The following is a 19049-nucleotide window of genomic DNA, read 5'->3' on the forward strand; positions in this document are numbered from 1 at the left end:
TGAGAAGGGAAGAATCCATAGCAAGCCATTGCAGTGTTGTTATAGGGGTTTTCTTAAAATAACCCTGACCCTCAGAGACAGGACAGTCTTTGAAAATCTGAGAGAAAGAGAGAGAGAGAGCAGAGCAAAGAGATAGAGGGCGCCTGTCTATATTGTTCACCATGCTGTATGTGGGAGGGAACTCATGTTCAAATTGAAGAGACCAAGGTCGTGAGGATTTAAATAGAGCCTGAGGATTCGGCTAGCTTTGACTAAAGGGAGGAATCTCCAGGGTAACACTCATGGTAAAAGTCAGTTTCAGAAAAGAGAAAAAGGCAAGCCAGCCACCAGGAACTGAGAATAGCTTTAGACCGGCTCCTGGAAAATAAAATATCCAGTTAAAGAGCAGTATGAAGTATAACCATGGAAGCGAATTTTCGGTCATTTAAAATATTAAATGGAGGAAACTTTAATTCAGTTCAGATTACAAGTTGCCCACTGAAATAGTGTTTAGTCAATGTTACATTTAGTTTATTTGTTGCAGTAAAAGTTTTAAAACTTTAAATCTTGTGTGTGATCCTTCCAGCCAGTCACTGGAAATTCAAATATATTTTTAAAAGTTATTAGTTTCTACGGGAATCATAACAAATTTGGTCTCTTTGCAGGATTTGAATCCACAGGCTGAGACAAGTACACTGGGATTTGCTAGAGTTTAAACAAGTCAGATTTCACAGTGGCTTTTGCTGTAGTCAGTGAAAATTTATCATGGCTATGTTTATTGCGGAAGCATTCCTTGGGAGAGAAGTCTTGTCTTTGAGTACCTTTGCAACCGATAACAAAGGTAAATTTAAAGGTGATAGTAGAAATATTGGACATGGATTTAAAATGGGCCCGAAAAAGGCAGAAATTGTTGAGGTATTGGTTCAATGTCTGAACCTTGAGTGAAAAAAGACTATCCAAATAAAATGCAGGTTCAGTTATCTAGGATTCAGTTGCAAATGAAACATTGGAATTTAAGAAAGAAAGAAATTAAAAGATTTGAATTTGAATGTGAAGAAAAGGAAAGAGAAAAAGAATAAAATGTGAAGACTTGAATTAGAATTTCAAAGAATAAGAGAAAAGGAAAGCCTTGAATTGGAAAGAGAGAGGGAAGCCAGAAAATGTGTACTGGACAGAGAAAGGGTCCAATTATGCAAACAAGGAGTAGCAGGAGACTTGACAATGAGTCAGCTTTAATCCTTGGGCTTGATTTGAGAAGGAATTCTCACTTAATGCCTAAATTCAGTGAGGAAGAAGTTGAAATGTATTTTGAATTATTTGAGAAAATTGTTACAAAGTAATAATGGCCAAGATAAATTTGGGCAATTTTATTACAGCGTGTTTCGGTAGGGAAAGCTTTGGAGGTTTATTTGACACTTTCAGATGAACTGTCTACAGAACTGTTAAGACTGCTGTACTTAAAGCATATGCGTTCGTTCCGGAAACTGGCGCATTTTAGAAACCCGAGGAAGAGAGAGAATCAAACCTCCACGGAATTTTCTAGAGAAAGAAATGGTATTTTATAGATGGTGTAGAACAATGAAGCTTAAGCAAGATTTTGGAAACCTTAGAGACAGATGTTGTTAATGGAAGAATTTAAAACCGTATCCCATCAGCTATAAAGTCCCACCTAGAAGATCGTACATTTTTTAAAATAAGAGACGCTGCTGTGTTACGGTCAATGGTTATGAACTATTCCAAAAATACATAGGTGGCAGTAAAGCCAGAAACTGGAGAGAGAAGTAATGGTGGACAGACACTGATTACAATGAGGGGGATAACAGAAAGGAGGAGAAAGATGCCCTTAGAGCTGTTAAAAAAAGACAGTGTGGGAGATAAACATGATTCAAGGGGACCAACATGTTATGTTTGGAGAGGCCATGTAAAAGCAAATTTCTGGAAATTAAGACCTAAGTCAATAACATTTGCAGGCATGCCTAGTGTTTTCCCAAAAAATGCTGTACCAGTGAGTGCAGCATGTGACAAACCAATACCATCTCTAGAGGTCTCCAGCATCACTGATGGCAGTCTTCAGCCAATTCAATTCACTCTATGTGATATCAAGAAGCAGTTGAAGGCACTGGATACTGCCAAGGCTATGGGCCCTGACAATATTCAGCAATAGTACTAAAGACTTGTGCTCCAGAACATGCTGCACCCCTAGCCAAGCTGTTCCAGTGCAGCTGCAACACTGGCATCCACCCAGCAATATTGAAAATTCACTGGTATACCCTGTACACAAAAAATAGGGTAAATTCAACCCGGGCAATTACCGCCCCATCAGTCTACTCTTGATAATCAGTAAAGAAATGGAAAGGGTCATCAACAATGATATCAAGATGCACTTGCTTAGCAATAACCTGCTCACTGACACCCAGTTTGGGCTCGGCCAGGGCCACTCAGCTTCTGACCTCACTACAGCCTTAGTTCAAACATGGACAAAAGAGCTGAACTTCAGAGGTGAGGTGAGAGTGATCGCCCTTGACATCAAGGCCACATTTAACCGAATGTGGCATCAAGGAGCCCTAGCAAAACTAGAGTCAAAGGGAATCGGGGAAAAACTCTCCACTGGTTGGAGTAATAAATAGCACAAAGGAGGATGGTTGTGGTTGTTGGAGGTCAGTCACCTCAGTCCCAGAACATCACTGCAGGAGTTCCTCAGGGTAGTGTCTTCGGCCCAACCATTTTTAGCTGCTTCATCAATGACCTTCCTTCCATCACAAGGTCAGAAGTGGGGATGTTCGCTGATGATTGCACGATGTTCAGCACCATTCACGACTCTTCAGATACCAAAGCAGTCCATATCCAAATGCATCAAGACCTGGACAATACCCAGGTTTGGGCTGACAAGTGGCAAGTAACATTCACACCACACAAATATCAGGCAATGACCATCTCCAACAAGAAAGAATCCAGCCATCGCCCCCTGATGTTCAATGGCATCACCATCACTGAATCCCCCACTATCAACATCCTCAGGGTTATTATTGACCAGAAATTGAACTGGACTAGCCATATAAATACTGTGGCTACAAGACCAGGCCACAGGCTAGGAATCTTGCAATGAGTAACTCACCTTCTGACTCCACAAATCCTGTCCACCGCCTGCAAGGCACAAGTCAGTAGTATGATGGAATACTCCCCACTTGCCTGGATGAGTGCAGCTCCCACAGCACTCAAGAAGCTTGATACCGTCCAGGACAAAACAGCCCACTTGATTGGCACCACATCCACAGATATTCACTCCCTCCACCACTGACACACAAAGCAGCAGTGTGTACCATCTACAAGATGCACTGCAGGAAAGCTCCTTCGACAGCACCTTCCAAACCCGTGACCACTACCATCTAGAAGGATAAGGGCAGCAGATAGATGGGAACACCACCACCTGGAAGTTCCCCTCCAAGTCACTCACCATCCTTACTTGGAAATATATCGCCATTCCTTCACTGTTGCTGGGTCAAAATCCTGGAAATCCCTTCCTAACAACACTGTGGGTGTACTCACACCATATGGACTGCAGCAGTTCAAGAAGGCAGCTCACCACCACCTTCTCAAGGACAACTAGGGATGGGTAATAAATGCTGGCCTAGCCAGTGAAGCCAACACCCTGTGAATGAATAAAAAAAAAATTGCACCAAGTTGAGGGGCATGTCAGAAGTTTGGGCAGTATATAAATGAAACAGCATAGAATGACCAAAAGTTCAATAAGGAAGGAAAACCTAGAGCACAAGAGAAAGCTAGCTAGAAATATAAAGACAGATTGTAAGAGTTTCCATAGATGTTTAGAAAAGAGTTAACAAAGTGAGCATTGGTCCTTTCAAAAGTGAGTCTGGAGAATTAATAATGGAAAATAAGAAGATGCCAGATGAATTGAATCAGTATTTTGCATCAGTCCTCACTATAGAGGATACAAATAACATCCCAGAATTAGCTGCAAATCAGGAAATGGAAGGGAAAGAGGAACTCAGGAAAATTACAATCACAATGGGAAGTGGTACTGAGCAAATTGTTGGAGTTGTGGGCTGACAAGTCCCCGAGTCCTAATAGACCCCATCCTAGGGTCTTAAAAGAAGTGTCTAGTGAGATAGTTGGTGCACTGGTTTTAATTTTCCAAAATGTCCTAGATTTTGGGAAGGTTCTAATTAGATTGGAAAATAGCAAATGTAACTCCTTTATTCAAAAAGGGGGAAGAGAGAGACAGAAAGCAGGGAACTACAGGCCAGTTAACTTTATATCTGTCATAGTGAAAATGTTAGAAGCTATTATTATAGTTGTTTTCGCAGGGCACTTAGAAAAATTCAGAGCAATCAGGCAGAGTCAACTTGGTTTTGTGAAAGGGAAATCATGTTGAACAAATTTATTGGAGTTCTTTGAAGAAGTAACATTTGCTGTGGATAAAGAGGAACTGGTGGACGTACCGTATTTAGATTTCCAGAAGGCATTTGATAAAGTGCCACATCACAGGTTATTGCAAAAAATAAAAGCTCATGGTATAGGGCATAACATATTGGCATGGATAGAAGATTGGCTAGCTAACTGGAAATAGAGGGTAAGCATAAATGGATCATTTTCTGGTAGGCAAGTTGTAACAAGTGGTGTGTCACAACTATCAGTGCTAGGGCCTCAACTTTTTACAATTTATTTAATTGACTTGAATGAGAGGGTGCTAAATTTGCTGATGACACAAAGATAGGTAGGGTAGTAAGATGTGAAGGAGGCTACAAAGGGATAGTGATAAGTTAAGTGAGCAGGCAATGACTTGGCAAATGGAGTAAAATGTGGGAAAGTGTGAAATTGTCCATTTTGGCAGGAAAAATAAAAAAGAAGCATATTATTTAAATGGTGCGAGATTGCAGAGCTCTGAGATGTAGAAGGGTCTGGGTGTCCTAGTGCATGAATCGCTAAAAGCTGGTACGCAAGTATAGCAATAAGTGGAAACCGGATAGAATGTTATAATTTATTGCAAAGGGAATTGAATACAAAAGTTGGGAGGCTGTGGTTCAGTTATGCAGGACATTGGTGAGACAACATCTGAAGTATTGTGTCTCCTTATTTAAGGAAGAATGTAAATGGAGTGGAGGCAGTTCAGAAAAGGTTTACTAAAATGATACCTGGATTGAACGGGTTGTCTTATGAGGAAAGGTTGGACAGGTTAGGCTTATATCTGCTGGGCCAGCATCTTCTAGTCGGCGAGTGGGGGTGGGGCCTGCTTGCCAATGCATTAAATATCGCGGGGATACGTCGGGCGGGTATCCAAATGTCATTCCACGTCATTTAGATTTTCAGTTTGGCAGGCGCGCAGCCAAATCGGCTGTGCACTCGCCAAACTGTCAGTGGTCTATTAAGGCCATTTAAAAACTAATTAACCTGATTGATGGGCCTGCCCGTCCAACCTTAAGGTTGGCAGGCAGGCCGGGAGCCCACGCAGGCCTTGGAAAAAGCATGAAGCCTCATCCACGGGCGGGATGAGGTTTCATGAGGGTGTTTAAATTTTTATCAAATGCTTTAATAAAAGTTATGGACATGCCCCAACTCATGTGACAGTGTCACATGAGGGGACATGGCAGGGAAATTCTTCTATTACCTTTATTTCAACTTTAGAATTGGAGCCGATCTCCCTGAGGCAGCACTTTGCCTCAGGGAGATCTATATGCTTTTTCATACACATGCGCAAAAAAAGCACACTCCTGGCTGAGGGAATCCCACGCCACCCACCCCCCCCACGCCCCCCACCCCTGCCCGCACAGGGCGCACATAGCGCTTCCTGGCAGACGTCACGCTGGGCGGTCCTTATTTGGCCCACCCATGTAAAATGGCGGCATGCACCTGCTCCCGCACTTCTCATCCCCGACGGTGGGAAAATGTTGCCCCTGGTGTTTAGAAGAGTAAGAGGCAACTTCATTTAAGGTCCTGAGCAGCCTTGACAGAGTCAATGTGGAGAGGATGTTTCTTTTTGTGGGAGAATCTAGTAATAGGCGCCACTATTTAAAAATAAGGGGTCAAACGTTTCAGACAGAAATGAGGAGAAATTTTTTCTCTCAGCAGGTCGTGAATCTTTTGAACTCTCTTCATCAAAAGGAGATGGAAACAGAGTCCTTGAAGATTTTTAAGACAGAGGTAGACAGTTTCCTGATAAGCAAGAGAGAGAAAGATTATCGGGGGTGGGTGGGAATGTGGAGTTCAAGTTACAATCAGATCAGCCATGATCTGATTGAATGGTGGAGCAGACTCGAGGGGCTGAGTGGCTTCCTCCTGCTCCTAATTCATATGTTCATATGTTTTATTGTGTGAATTTAAACGGTTCTGTTATTATGGGAGTGGTGCCAAAATTGCCTAATTATGATGTTGACCTCATCTTAAGGAATGATCTGGATGAAGTAAATGTACATTTCCAGACGTTTCCACAAAATCCATTGTGTTGTTAAAGATAAGGATATATCATCAAGGACTTGGGAAAGCATATGTGTGTCTCTGAAATTCTTGTAAAGGACAATGGTTTGACTTGAGTTGTCAATAGAATCAAAAACTCAGACTTCTAAGATTAAAGAGATACTAAAATGTCTGACTGACAACAAGGAGTTAAAAACAACTAGAAACATATTGAAGCTGACTGAATTAAATTTGTTGACAGAATCTAAGCTGCAGGTGTCAATGCAGATTACAACAGCAGCACTCCAGGCTGATTAAGAAACAAAGAAAGGCAGTGTTTAAAAAAAAATGACTTGGCCATAACTAATGCTGTACTGTGGAACTGCAGGGAAGAAGTTAGGCTTTGGAACTTGCATTAAAATTTCAGAATGACGAAGTTGTTGTTCTTGTGAGGGAAGAATTGAGCAAAATTCATGCTGAGTCAAGGAAAGAATTTAAAATAATTCATGAGCTTTCTAGAAAAGTCTCAGTATTTTCTGAACTATCATTGATGCAACCTTCAAGAGATTCTTATAGCAGCGAAGGAGAATCATAATCCTACATTTAAACAGGAGAAGGACAATTCAGTTGTTTAGCTGGCTGAGTATTTCTTTACAAACTGAGACATTAACAATCTGACTGCCATGAAAGAGAATGAAGATCCAGAGTTATAACCTGAACAAAATGGTTCACAGACTGTGCTGAAAAGCCACAGGCGTTTTTAAACATTTATTCATTCAAAGGATGTGGGTGTCGCTGGCTAGGCCAGCATTTATTGCCTATGCCTAATTGCCCTTGAGAAGGTGGTGGAAAGTCACCTTCTTGAATGATTGCAGTCCATATGGTGCAGGTACACCCACAGTTCTACTAGGAAGGGAGTTCCAGGATTTTGACCCAGTGACAGTGAAGGAATGGTGATATAGTTCTAAGTCAAGATGGTGTGTGGCTTGCAGGGGAACTAGCAGGTGATGGTTTTTCCATGCATCTGTTGCCCTTGTCCTTTTAGATGATAGAGGTCACGGGCTTTGAAGGAGCCTTGGTGAGTTGCTGCAGTATATCTTGTAGATGATACACGTTGCTGCATTGGCAGTGAAGGGAGTGAATGTTGAAGGTGGTGGATGGGGTGCCAATCAAGCTGGCTACTTTGCCCTGGATGGTGTTGAGCTTCTTGAGTGTTGTTGGAATTTGTGTTGGCAATGTAATATTTAATTCTAAAGATGAACAAAAGTATATACTGAATCCATATGAGAAGAGGAGTAGATCATCTTGATGTACAGCTCACACCTAATGGAATTCAAAAATAATAGAGATTATCAGCAAGTAACAGGGTGGTTCTTGACAAAGTTACCCAAACTGAACCATTTGCACCATCTTATATTCAAGGATACTGGAAAAATGTACAAACTTCAAATTGAGAAGGATGGTTTCTGCGATGCATAACACAGGGCACAACCACTTGCAGTAAAGCAAATTCTCATTTATATGAGAGAAAGAACTTTAAAGACTCATTTAAGTTGGACTTTAAATCCCAACTGTTGCATGTGATTGGTGGTGATAGGTTAATTCATGTAAGCGTGTTGATGTGGATTGTGTACTGGTGAGATGGAAAAAATGGGAGAAATTGATCATATACTCTGTGTAGTCGATTGGCTGTTGAAAATGTATAGAATGTTATAAGTTATATTTTGGATAGTGTTTCTTTAAACTTGTCACTTTAGTGATGACTTTTCATCTTTTAAGGGTGAGGTGTACAAACATGAAATTTATAAGTTGAATATGTTTTCGACCATTGGTTTAATTTAAGGTAAAATGAAATAATGAAGTGGGGTCATCTGACCTGCTCTGAATCCTACTTGATAAAAAGCGTATGTGGCTTGATTACTATGGGGGCAGTGAGGGCCTAGGTCGATTTACTGGGAAGAAGATTCAATATGTTCACACCTGTGGACAATAGCAAGGGGATCTGTGATGACTCTGGATAAACTGTTAGTCTCTATGTTTCACAGAGAGGTGTTAGCAATGTCAGGTTTTGTAAATGGCTATACTTTAAGCTGTCTACTTAACTTCAAGAGATAATGGAGTTAGGAATAGGAAGGTTAGCTAATTAGCATTTCTATGTGGATACAAGGTCCACATGATTCATGTTGCCATGGAGATGGACTTTGAGAGGGGAAGAGTCCATAGCAAGTCATAGTAGCAGGTGTTTTTATGATATCCCTGAACCTCACAGACTCTGCAAGAATCCGAGAGAGCAAGCAGAGAAATAGAGTGAGGATGTCTCTGTTGTTCGCCATGCAGAGTTTGGGTTGGAGCTCGATTTTAAATGGGGCTGGAAGATTTGGCTAGCTTTGGCTAGGGAGAGGAATCTCCAGGGTAGCCTACACCATAAAAGTTAGTTATCCAGCTGGTAAATGAAAAAGGAAGCAAGCCATCTGGAGCTGAGAACAGCTTTGGACTGGTTTCCGAAGAATCAAGTGTCCACTAAAGGGATAGTGTATAGTATAACCATGGAAGAGAATTTTCAGTCATTAAAAAAATTAAATGGGGAAACCCTTCTGCAGTTTAGAGTGCAAACTGCCTACCAAAATAGTGTTTATCAATGTTGCTTTAGTTTGTTTGTTACAGTAAATTTGTTAAAACTTAAAATCTTGATGTCTGATCCTTCCAGTCAGTCACTGGAAATTCAAATATATTTTTAAAAAGTTAACGGGCTCTACAGGGATCATCCCAAATTGATGAATGGATATTTTGAGAATGACTATAGTTTTAATTACATACATTAAACATGCCCTTTTGTTCATTAGTACAAGCTAGTAGCTGATGTTTATTTAATTTGCATCATATTTCATGATTAGAATGGTAAATATGATACTAATTATACACTGTTGTTAATAAAAGCAGCTGTTATTGGATACCTCAGCAAATTCCAATAAAAATCAATTATTCTTTAATGTGCCATTCATGATGATACAATCTCCGTTAAATATTTTTTATATTTCATGGAAATTATACCAAACTAAGAACCAATGGCACTGTGTCAGAATAGAAAATCACAGGAACATTATTGGACCCTTCCTGCAAAAATCACACATTAATTTAAAATTTATATTGTCATGACAGCGGATCACAGCCTAAATTACGTACAGGAATATTGACATTTTTGAGGAAGATGTGTTTTTTAAAAAGGAAATACATGCAAAAGCTGGCTTAGACTGTAAAGTAGCCACTTTCTGGAAAATTCCTTTGTGGATTATACTTGACTGACTAGTCCATAGAGGCCCTGGAATATCATACCTAAAGAGGTGTCAAGACCCACTTCAGATAGAGACACATGAAAGAAAGAAATGCAATGCAAAAGAATGAACTTTAATCTCCTGTGTTTGTGGAGACAATGGAGACGGATCATGATATGTCAGCAGAAACCATCCCCTGTTGAGAAATGTCTCTGAATGTGAACATGATATGAGTTGAAAGGATTCTGGGCAATAGGCATGTTTGTTTTCCCTTCCAGGAATACACAAAGGAATGGGCTAACAAGCCAGCTGCAAACCTGATCAGTGTGTTCTAGTTCTGGTGTGCTAGTGTATGCTGTGAGGGTTGCAGCAGAAGAATAGCAACTAAGCATCCCTGCAACTTGTTGGCAAAGAAAATCTCTCTCTTTCTCTCTCTCTCTCTTGCTGGAAGCAAGTCACAAGTCAGCAAAGCCACCGTCAGAAGAGGAAATAGGACAGCTCCTTCAGCTAACCTGCAGAACCCAGTGTCTCCAAACCAACTGTTCAACTGCCAAAGTCAGCTCTACCAAAATCACCCAATTTAATGATCTGAACGTTTCACCATCTGCTCCTCAGGAACAAGCCAAAGACTGATTTGTATATCTTTTTAACTTTTACTTTTGGACTCAACTTTTCATCCCTGATCTGTGTGTATGTGTGTTGCATTTTTATTATTTTTCTCATGTTTTAGTAACTAATAAATTTACTCTTTCTTTGACTCAATAAAACCTGGTTAAATTGGCTCCTTCCAAAACATAAATATATTTGAACCAGGAAAAGGTACCCACGAGGGAAGGGACCGTTTTTAAATGAACCTTGTGACCAACCGAAGGGTTTGAATAAAGAAAGGGAGCCAATTCATTCCTCCTCACCCAGGAGCATAACAAAATTGGGGTCCCATTTGGGACGTTAGCAAATTGAGGTATCTCGTCCAGGATCATAACAAATTGGGGACCTCACTTAGGGACCGGTCATAACAAATTGGGAGTTCAGTGCTGGAATAGTTCCCACAGACAAAACAAAGAAGTTGGAATGGTGGAAGTAAATTGTCCCTTTGAAACCAATGTTAAGAGCTGCAAAATGTTTTTTTTGAGTCTGTGCTACTAAAGTATACAAATGTCCACATTTGATACCAGGGCTTTCCTAGGAGAAGGGAAGGTTATTTTTCCGGATTTAAAAGTTCTGCCCCTCAAACAGTTAAAAGAGCTTGTGAGGCACTTAGGATTAGAGTTTCGCCTGAAAGCAGAAAACCTGAAATTTTTAAAGGGGTGGCCAACGGTCAACAGGTGGAAATTGAGGACGACGAAACAGATCCAGTAGCGGTAGAGAGATTAAAATTGGAGCAGCAGAAATTAGAATTTCAGGAAAGAGAAAAGGAAAGGGAAAGAGAAGAGAGAGAACTTCAGGACAGAGAGAGGGAAAGGAAGTTTAAACTAAAAAACAGCTTGAGCTGAGGGGCAGGAATCCTACTGTGTCCCTTGAAGACACCACTAGCTCAGGCTTAGGGCTGAGGCAATCCATTTTCCACATTTAACCCCTAAGTTTGATGAAGTAGATGTGGAAGCCTTCTTTCGAGCCATTAGCCTAGCAGTTAAAGTGGCCAGTCCAACGTTGATCCCTATTACTGCAGCGTAAACTTGCAGGGAAAGCTCGCAAGGTTTACTCCCTCTTGCCTGAGGATAGTGCCACTGACTAAGAGGCAGCAAAAAGGGCCATTTTAAGTTATGTACCAATTAGTGCCGGAGACGTACCATCAGAAATTCCATGCCCTCAGGAAACGGCCTGACCAGGGGTAGCTGGAATTTGAAAGGCTTAAGCAACTTACTTTTGATCAGTGGGTGCGGGCACTTAAAACAGAAGCAACTTAAGAAAACCTCGGTGAAATAATTCTCCTTGAGGAGTTAAAAAGCTCCATACGCATCTCAGTAAGAACACAGCTAGAGGAACAGAGGGTGACTGGGGCCAGGCAACCAGCCACATTGGCTGATGATTATGAGCTGATCCACAAACCCTTGTTGCAGCAGAGAATCTCCCCTAGTCACTCCCCAACCAACTGGAAAGGATAGATGTGGAGAGAGTGATAGGAAGCTCAGCACCCATGGGGAGAGAAGGAAATGCTGGGAGCTCTCCTCAGGATAGAAAGGGTGGTGCTGAGACAAAAAGTGAGGCCAAGAAGTCTGTGTGTTTTAACTTCTAGAAGGTAGGGCACCTTCGGGCCAACGGCTGGAGGTTACGGGAAAAACAAGTGGGATTTATTGGGCCAAATACATACCATGCAGAGAATGGGAGTTAGTCAGAGAGCATATCAGACTAGGTGACAGCCCTGACTGCAGCTGCATATCCTCATAAATGCACTCCTGAATGCGGATGAGGTTAAATAAATCCTGAGAGTTACAAGGATTTTGTATCTGAAGGAAAGGTGGCCACATTTTCCCATGGTGAGGCGAGTAAACCTGTAGTGATACTGAGGGACACAGGGACCAGCCAAACTCTGCTGCTGGAAAAAGGCATGACCTTTCTACCAGAGAGTACAGTAAGTGCGAAGCTGTTGGTAATAGGGATTAAAGGAGGGTACATTCCCAAGCCCTTATACCATGTGCACCTGGAGTGTGACCTTGTGTCAGGACCAGTGACTGTGGGAGTTGTCCCCAGTTTTGCCTGTGGGTGGGTGAACCTGCTCCTTGTCAATGACCTGGCATGATGAAAGGTAACAGTATTTCCAGCGATCTCAGGGCAGCCAACTGAGGTCAGGGAAACAGAATAGCTGCGGGAGAAATTGCTTGGCTTTTTCCCTGACTTTGTGGTAACATGGTGTATGGCCAGAGAAGCTCCGTCAGTGGAGGCTGAAGTGGCACTGAAGACAGAAGACCCTACGGTCTGGTTATCTGAATCTTTTTCAGGAGTCTGGAAGAGCCTGAGGAGGTAATAAATAGATCTTTATTGGCAGTGGCCCAACAAGCTGACCGACCCACTGTTAAACATATTAGCTCAGACTGCACACACTGAAGCTGAGGCAGAAGCAGTCCCTGAATGTTACTACATTAAAACAAGGTACAATGAGGAACTGGAGACCCCACTCACAGGCCTACAAATGAGGAGTGGACAGTGATTCACCAGGTAGTGGTGCCGCTGAGATATCATAGGAAAATATTATGGCTAGCTTACGAAATTTTGATGCTGGGCATGTCGGTATACACAAAACCCAAGCCCACATCAGTCAGCATTTCTATTGGCCACACCTCCACACGGATGTAATCAGGTTTTGCAAAACCTGTCACACCTAAAAGGTGTGGGGAAACCCCATTCTGCAATGAAACCTGCACCTATGATTCCTGTGCTGGCTTTCAGCAAGTTAATGGACTGTGTGGGGCTCCTGTCCAAAAGAAAAGTGGGCTATCAGTATATCCTTACCATCACAGATGTGGCTACCCGCTTCCCAGAGGCTGTTCTTGTGAGAACCGTATCGGTCAAAACAGTGTTGAGAGAATTGACCTAATTCTTTACCAGGTATGGTCTACCCACCGAGACCCAGTCAGATCAGGGCTCAAATTTCATGGCCAAAATATTCCAGAAAGTCATGGGTGACCTAGGCATGACCCAGCTGAAGTCTTCCGCGTATCACCCACAGTCACAGGGGGTGCTAGAATAATACCTCCAGACTCTAAAAACAATGGTCAGGGCATACTGCCACGATTATCCCCATGGCTGGAATAAAGGACTAGGTTTTTCTTCTGCTCGTTACCAGGGACTCACCCAATGAGTCCACCAGCTTTGCTCTGTTTAAATTAGTTTACAGGCACCAAGTGTGATGGCCTCTGAAACTAATCAAGGAGAGGTTTTTAGAACAGAAGGAGGAAATCTCCATGTTAGACTATGTAACTGTGATCCAAGAATGACTCATGAGAGCCTGTGATGAGGCCCGAGAACACTCGAAAATCTCCCAAACAGCTATGAAAGAACAGGCAAACAAACATGCCAGGGCCTGAACTTTTCAGTCAGGAGACTATGGGCAGAATTTTTCATTTGTCGGGCGGGTGGGCCTGACCCAATTGCGGCGGGTGCAGAGCCGATTGCTGCCAGCGATCAGGGCTGCACCGCCATTTTACGTGGGTGGGCCAATTAAGGCCTGCCCAGCGTGACATCCGCTGGGAAGCGCTATGCGCTCCCTGTGCAGGTGGGGGGAAGCCCTAAAATCGAGAGTATGCTCTTTCGCACGTGCGCATGAAAGAGCACACTCATCTCCCTGAGGCTGTGCAGCCTCAGGGAGATTGTCACTACTTTTAAAAATATTAAAAATAGAGAAAAGAAAAATCCCTTACATGTCCCCTCATGTGACAATGTCACATGAGTTGGGACATGTTCATAATTTCCATAACAACTTTATTATAATTTTTAAAACCCTACATGAAACCTCATCCTACCGCTGGATGAGGTTTTATGTTTTATCTATTTGCCGCTGGGGCTTCTGGCCTGCTCGCCAACTTTAAGGTTGGACGGGCAAGTCCTTTAATTGCTTAATTGATCCTGTCAATGGCCTCAAGTGGCCATTGACAGGTTGGCGGGCGCACAGCTGATTTTGCTGCGCCCCCGCCTTCCTGAAAATTTAAATGGGGCGGGCTGATGTCGGATGTTCCGCCTGATGTCATCCTGCATCAGAGCTCCTACCAATACCAGGTAGCAAAGAAGCTCTGGAAGTAAGTGATCTAATTGAGACCCCAGATTGGGGGAAAAAGCAATGGCTCTGTCATGTCAACATGATAAAGCAATATCACAGCCGCGAAGGGGCAAACAGGTACTGGTCTGTCCCATTGTCACCGACCTAGAGGATGATGGTACCAGTGGAGGGAGGCATGGCTGAAGCCCACATTGAGCTCCCTACGCCTGGCTAACCAACACAGAGAAACTACCAAACAGACTCCTTATTCACCCACCTAAGTACAGACCAGAGAGCAGACTTGATGAGGCTGCTCACTATACTTAAAGGCTTATGCAGGGACAAATCAGGCTACACCACACTAGCTGTGCACGATGTGGATGTGGGAGAGACCCTTCCCATAAGGCAACATCCCTATTGCCGAGGCCCAGAAAAAGCTAGGCCAGGCTCGGGAGGAGATTAACTACTTGCTGGAGCACCAACTTAAAGAGCCTAGCAGCAGTAGCTGGAGCTCGTGCCCAAGCCGACGGCTCCACAAGGTTCTGCAGTTAATACAGTGACCAGAGCTGACTCCTACCCAATACACCGGCTGGAAGCCTGCATAGATATGGTAGGTAAGCAGCCTACATTAAAAAGATAGATTTACTCACGGGATACTGGCAGGTTCCCTTGACTGCCCGCGTGAAGGAAATCTCCATCTTCGTAACTCCAGATGGGATATGCCAGTGTTGAGTCAAGCCATCAGGACTCTGAAATGCCCCACCCACCTTTCAAAGGTTGATGAACCAGATAATGGCGGGTTTATTCAATTGCACTGTGTACCTGGACGAGCTCCTAGTGTACAGTGACACCTGGGAAACTCACTTACAGCAACTGGAAACCCTCTTCCAGAAATTACAGTCAGCTGACCTAGTGATTAACCTCACAAAGAGTGAGTTTGCTAAGGTTCTGGTGACCTAACTAGGACACACAGTGGCCATGGACAAGTATTGCCCAGAGCAGCAAAGACACAAGCAGTGTCAAAGTTCCCCACTCCCACAATAAAACGGGAAATCATAAGGTTCTTGGGGATGTGTGTGTTCTACCCCAAGTTTGTCCCAAACTTCAGCACAGTAGCTGGCAGACCTACTACAGAGAAAAGCAAAGCTAGTCTGAACTGAGAAATGCCAGGCAGCTTTCGAAAAGCTGAAAACCTTTTTAATAGGTGATCCTGTGCTTGCAGCTCCTAACTTTAACCAAGCATTTAAAGTAGTCATCGATGTGAGTGACATTGGGGTAGGGGCTGTCCTCCTCCAGGAAGACGAATCAGGGATAGAAAGACCAATCATGTACTTCTCCAAAAAACTAGTCAAGTATCAGAAATGGTACTCCACAGCAGAGAAGGAAACCCTTGGCTTACAACTGGCTCTCAAATACTTTGAGCTATATGTCCAAAATGCATACAGGGAGATCACAGTCTATACTGACCACAACCAATTAACCTTTGTGGAAAGGTTTATGACACAGAATGCCAGGCTATTCTGTTGGAGTTTGTTTCTGTAACCATACCACCTAAAAATCACCCACATTACCAGTAAATCAAATGTGATTGCAGACATCCTGCCCAGAACTTACAGAGACCCGGTTAGAACTGAAGGGATAATATTGACCAAGGCAAGGAGAATGAATATATGTGTGAGTGTGTTTCTTGTTCTATAATTTTTTCTCTCCCTTTGTAATGAAATGAGAATGAATTTCATTTCAATCATTGTGTGGGGGAAGTGTCATGACAGCAGATCACAGCCTGAATTACTTTGGGGAATACTGAACATTTTGAGAAAGACGTGTTTTTTTTAAAAGGACATACAAGCAAAAGCTGGCTGAGACTGTAAAGTAACCACTTTCTGGGAAATTCCTATGTGAATTATACTTGAATGACTAGTCCAGAAAAACCCTGAAATGGTGCACATAAAAAGGTGTCAAGGCCTACTTTAGACAGACACACTTGACAGGAAGAAATGCAATGTAAAAGACTGAACTTTAATCTCCTGTGGTTGCAGAGACAATGGAGATTGATTAATATATACATCTCAGCAGAAACCATCTCCTGTTGAGATATGTCTCAGAATATGGACATGATCTGAGTTGGAATAAAAGAGATTCTGGCCAAAAGACATATTTATTTTTCCCTTCCAGGAACACACAAGGGAATGGGTTAAAAAGCTAGCTGCAAACCTGATCAGTGTACTCTAATTCTGGTGTGCCAGTTTGTGCTGTAAAGGTCGCAGAAGAAGAAGAGCAACTAGGCAGGTAAAAGTATTTCTCTCTCTCTCTCTCTCTCTGTCTGTTGCTGGAGACAAGTCACAAGACCGCAATGCCACAGGCAAAAAGGAAATAAGATAGCTTTTTCAGCTAACCTTTGGAAACCAGTATCTTCAAACCAACTGATCAGCTGACAAAGTCAGCTCCTCAGGGATCATCCAACTTAACAGCCACAATGTTTCGCTATCTACTCCTCATGGACAACCCAAAGACTGATTCATATATCTTTTTAACTTTTATTTTTGGACTCAACTTTTCATTTCTGATCTGTGTGTATGTGTATTGCATTTTATTATTTTTCTTGAGTTTTCAGTAACTAATAAACTTTCTCTTTCTTTGACTCAAGAAAGCCTGGTTAAATTGGGTCTTTCTAAAACATAAATACATTTGGACTGGGAAAAGGTATCCATGAGGGAAGGGATCTTTTTTTTAAATTAAGCCTGTTGTGACTAACTGAGGGGGTCAAATAAAGAAGGGGAGCAAGTTCATTCCTCCTCACCCGGGAGCATAACTAAATTGGGAGGTTAGCAAATTGGGGTATCTCATCCAGGATCATACCAAATTGGGGGACTTCGTCCGGGTTTAATTTAACTAATTTATGGTAGGTGTATCCACCATTTTAATAATGGTATCTTATTCAAGAAACACATTCGCAGCCCAAAGCCTGGATTGCAGTATAACTTACATCAAGAAATTCATGATGTGGACTATGTGATCAGATCAAAAACATGGACCAGAATATTGCCGTCGGCGTGCAGGGGCGGGCCCGACACGCCAAAGCGCAAAATGACGTGAGATGACACCGGGCGTGCGTCCCGACATCATCACACTTCATTCTGATATTGTGTTCGGTGGCCGCGCACCGGAGGCGGCTGGCATCCACTGAACTGTCAAAGGCCTATTAATAAATTCATTAAGATCATTAACACCGCTGCCCTTAAGGTTGGTGGGCAGGTGAAGAGCCCAAGCGGCCTTCACGTTTTCCAGGAAACCTCATCCAAGGGCGAGATGAGGTTTCCTGAATGTTTTATAAAATTAATAAATAAGGTCGGTGAACTTGACAAACATGTCCCAGTTCATTTGACACTGTCACATGAAGGGACATGTTTAAATAATTTTTTACTTTAGTTATAACAAAATTTTTTTAACAACTTAATCCCCCTGAGGCAGTTCTGTGCGCTGAGCCACGCGTTATGCTGGGCGGGCCTTAATTGGCCCGCCCACGTAAAATGGTGGCGCGCAGCCAATCGCGGGCAGTGATCAGCTCTGCGCCTGCTCCTGCTCACTCCCAACCAGCCTGCATGACATAGGTAAGATGCAGCCCATGCAAACATATAACAATGATGTAGTAACAAAAATAGGCAAATTCAACAGATAACAGGTAAGAGGTGGATGGGATGTTAAAACAAGGGCAATATTGAATTAAGTTATTTTAAAACTACGAACCAATACACCATTCCTACGTTACTGGCACTGAAGTTCATATAAATTACATAATTTAACAATATATAATGAAGAAGTGAACCAAGGGATGTGATCTGCATCGCACTAATGGTTCAAACCATAACTCACCATATGAAATATTAATCGAGATTTGCATTGTTGTCCAGGGTTTAATGTGCAATACCAAATTTGACTCTGAGTCATCCTACATAAGCTGCATCAATTAACATTGATCAAGCCGCTGATCAGCATCAACAAGAACGCAATACAGTACTGGTCACCATTTAACTCATAGATCACCTCTGGATTATCAAGGACTGAGGGAACACAAATGTATTAGTGAATAATTATTTCATTTTGTTGCTTCTATGTAAATAGGTAAATTATTATTATGAATGTAATTATCTCAGCATTACAATAGTTTTATATCGGGATTTCAATATCTCATTAGCTGTGCTCAGTTTAATTTGAGATAATTCGGTGCAGCATTACAGTATTACAAATTTAGTTGATGTCAGTTTAGCATCGTTTCAACATTTCATTATGTGGGCATATATTATGGTAACAGGTAGTAATTATAGTCTTTCTCTGTCAATTTATCTTTTTGGAAGAGTATCATAAGAAAAATGTACAACACCCTTGATCTGATAGCAATTCAAGTTTGTCTGGGAATAGTTTTGTTTTTATTCCCAAAATGTTCCGCCTCTAGGTTACATCTTTGATGATTCAGATCTAATCTTTCCATAATCCAATAATCATTTCCATTTCCAGTCCTTGCAATTTTTAACTATTATGCTATGTTTGATAGAATTATGCTGAATGTTTCTACTGAGTTGCCTGTTTGATTACTTTCTCTACTTCTCTTTTTATCCATGCCTGTTTAATATTTCTAATGTTCCACTCATTTTCTTCTAACCATCTCAAGCTTCTTTCGCTAAGAAATTCAGACA

Source organism: Carcharodon carcharias, chromosome 18 (genome assembly GCF_017639515.1).
Source record: "Carcharodon carcharias isolate sCarCar2 chromosome 18, sCarCar2.pri, whole genome shotgun sequence".
NCBI classification, from domain to species: Eukaryota; Metazoa; Chordata; class Chondrichthyes; order Lamniformes; family Lamnidae; genus Carcharodon; species Carcharodon carcharias.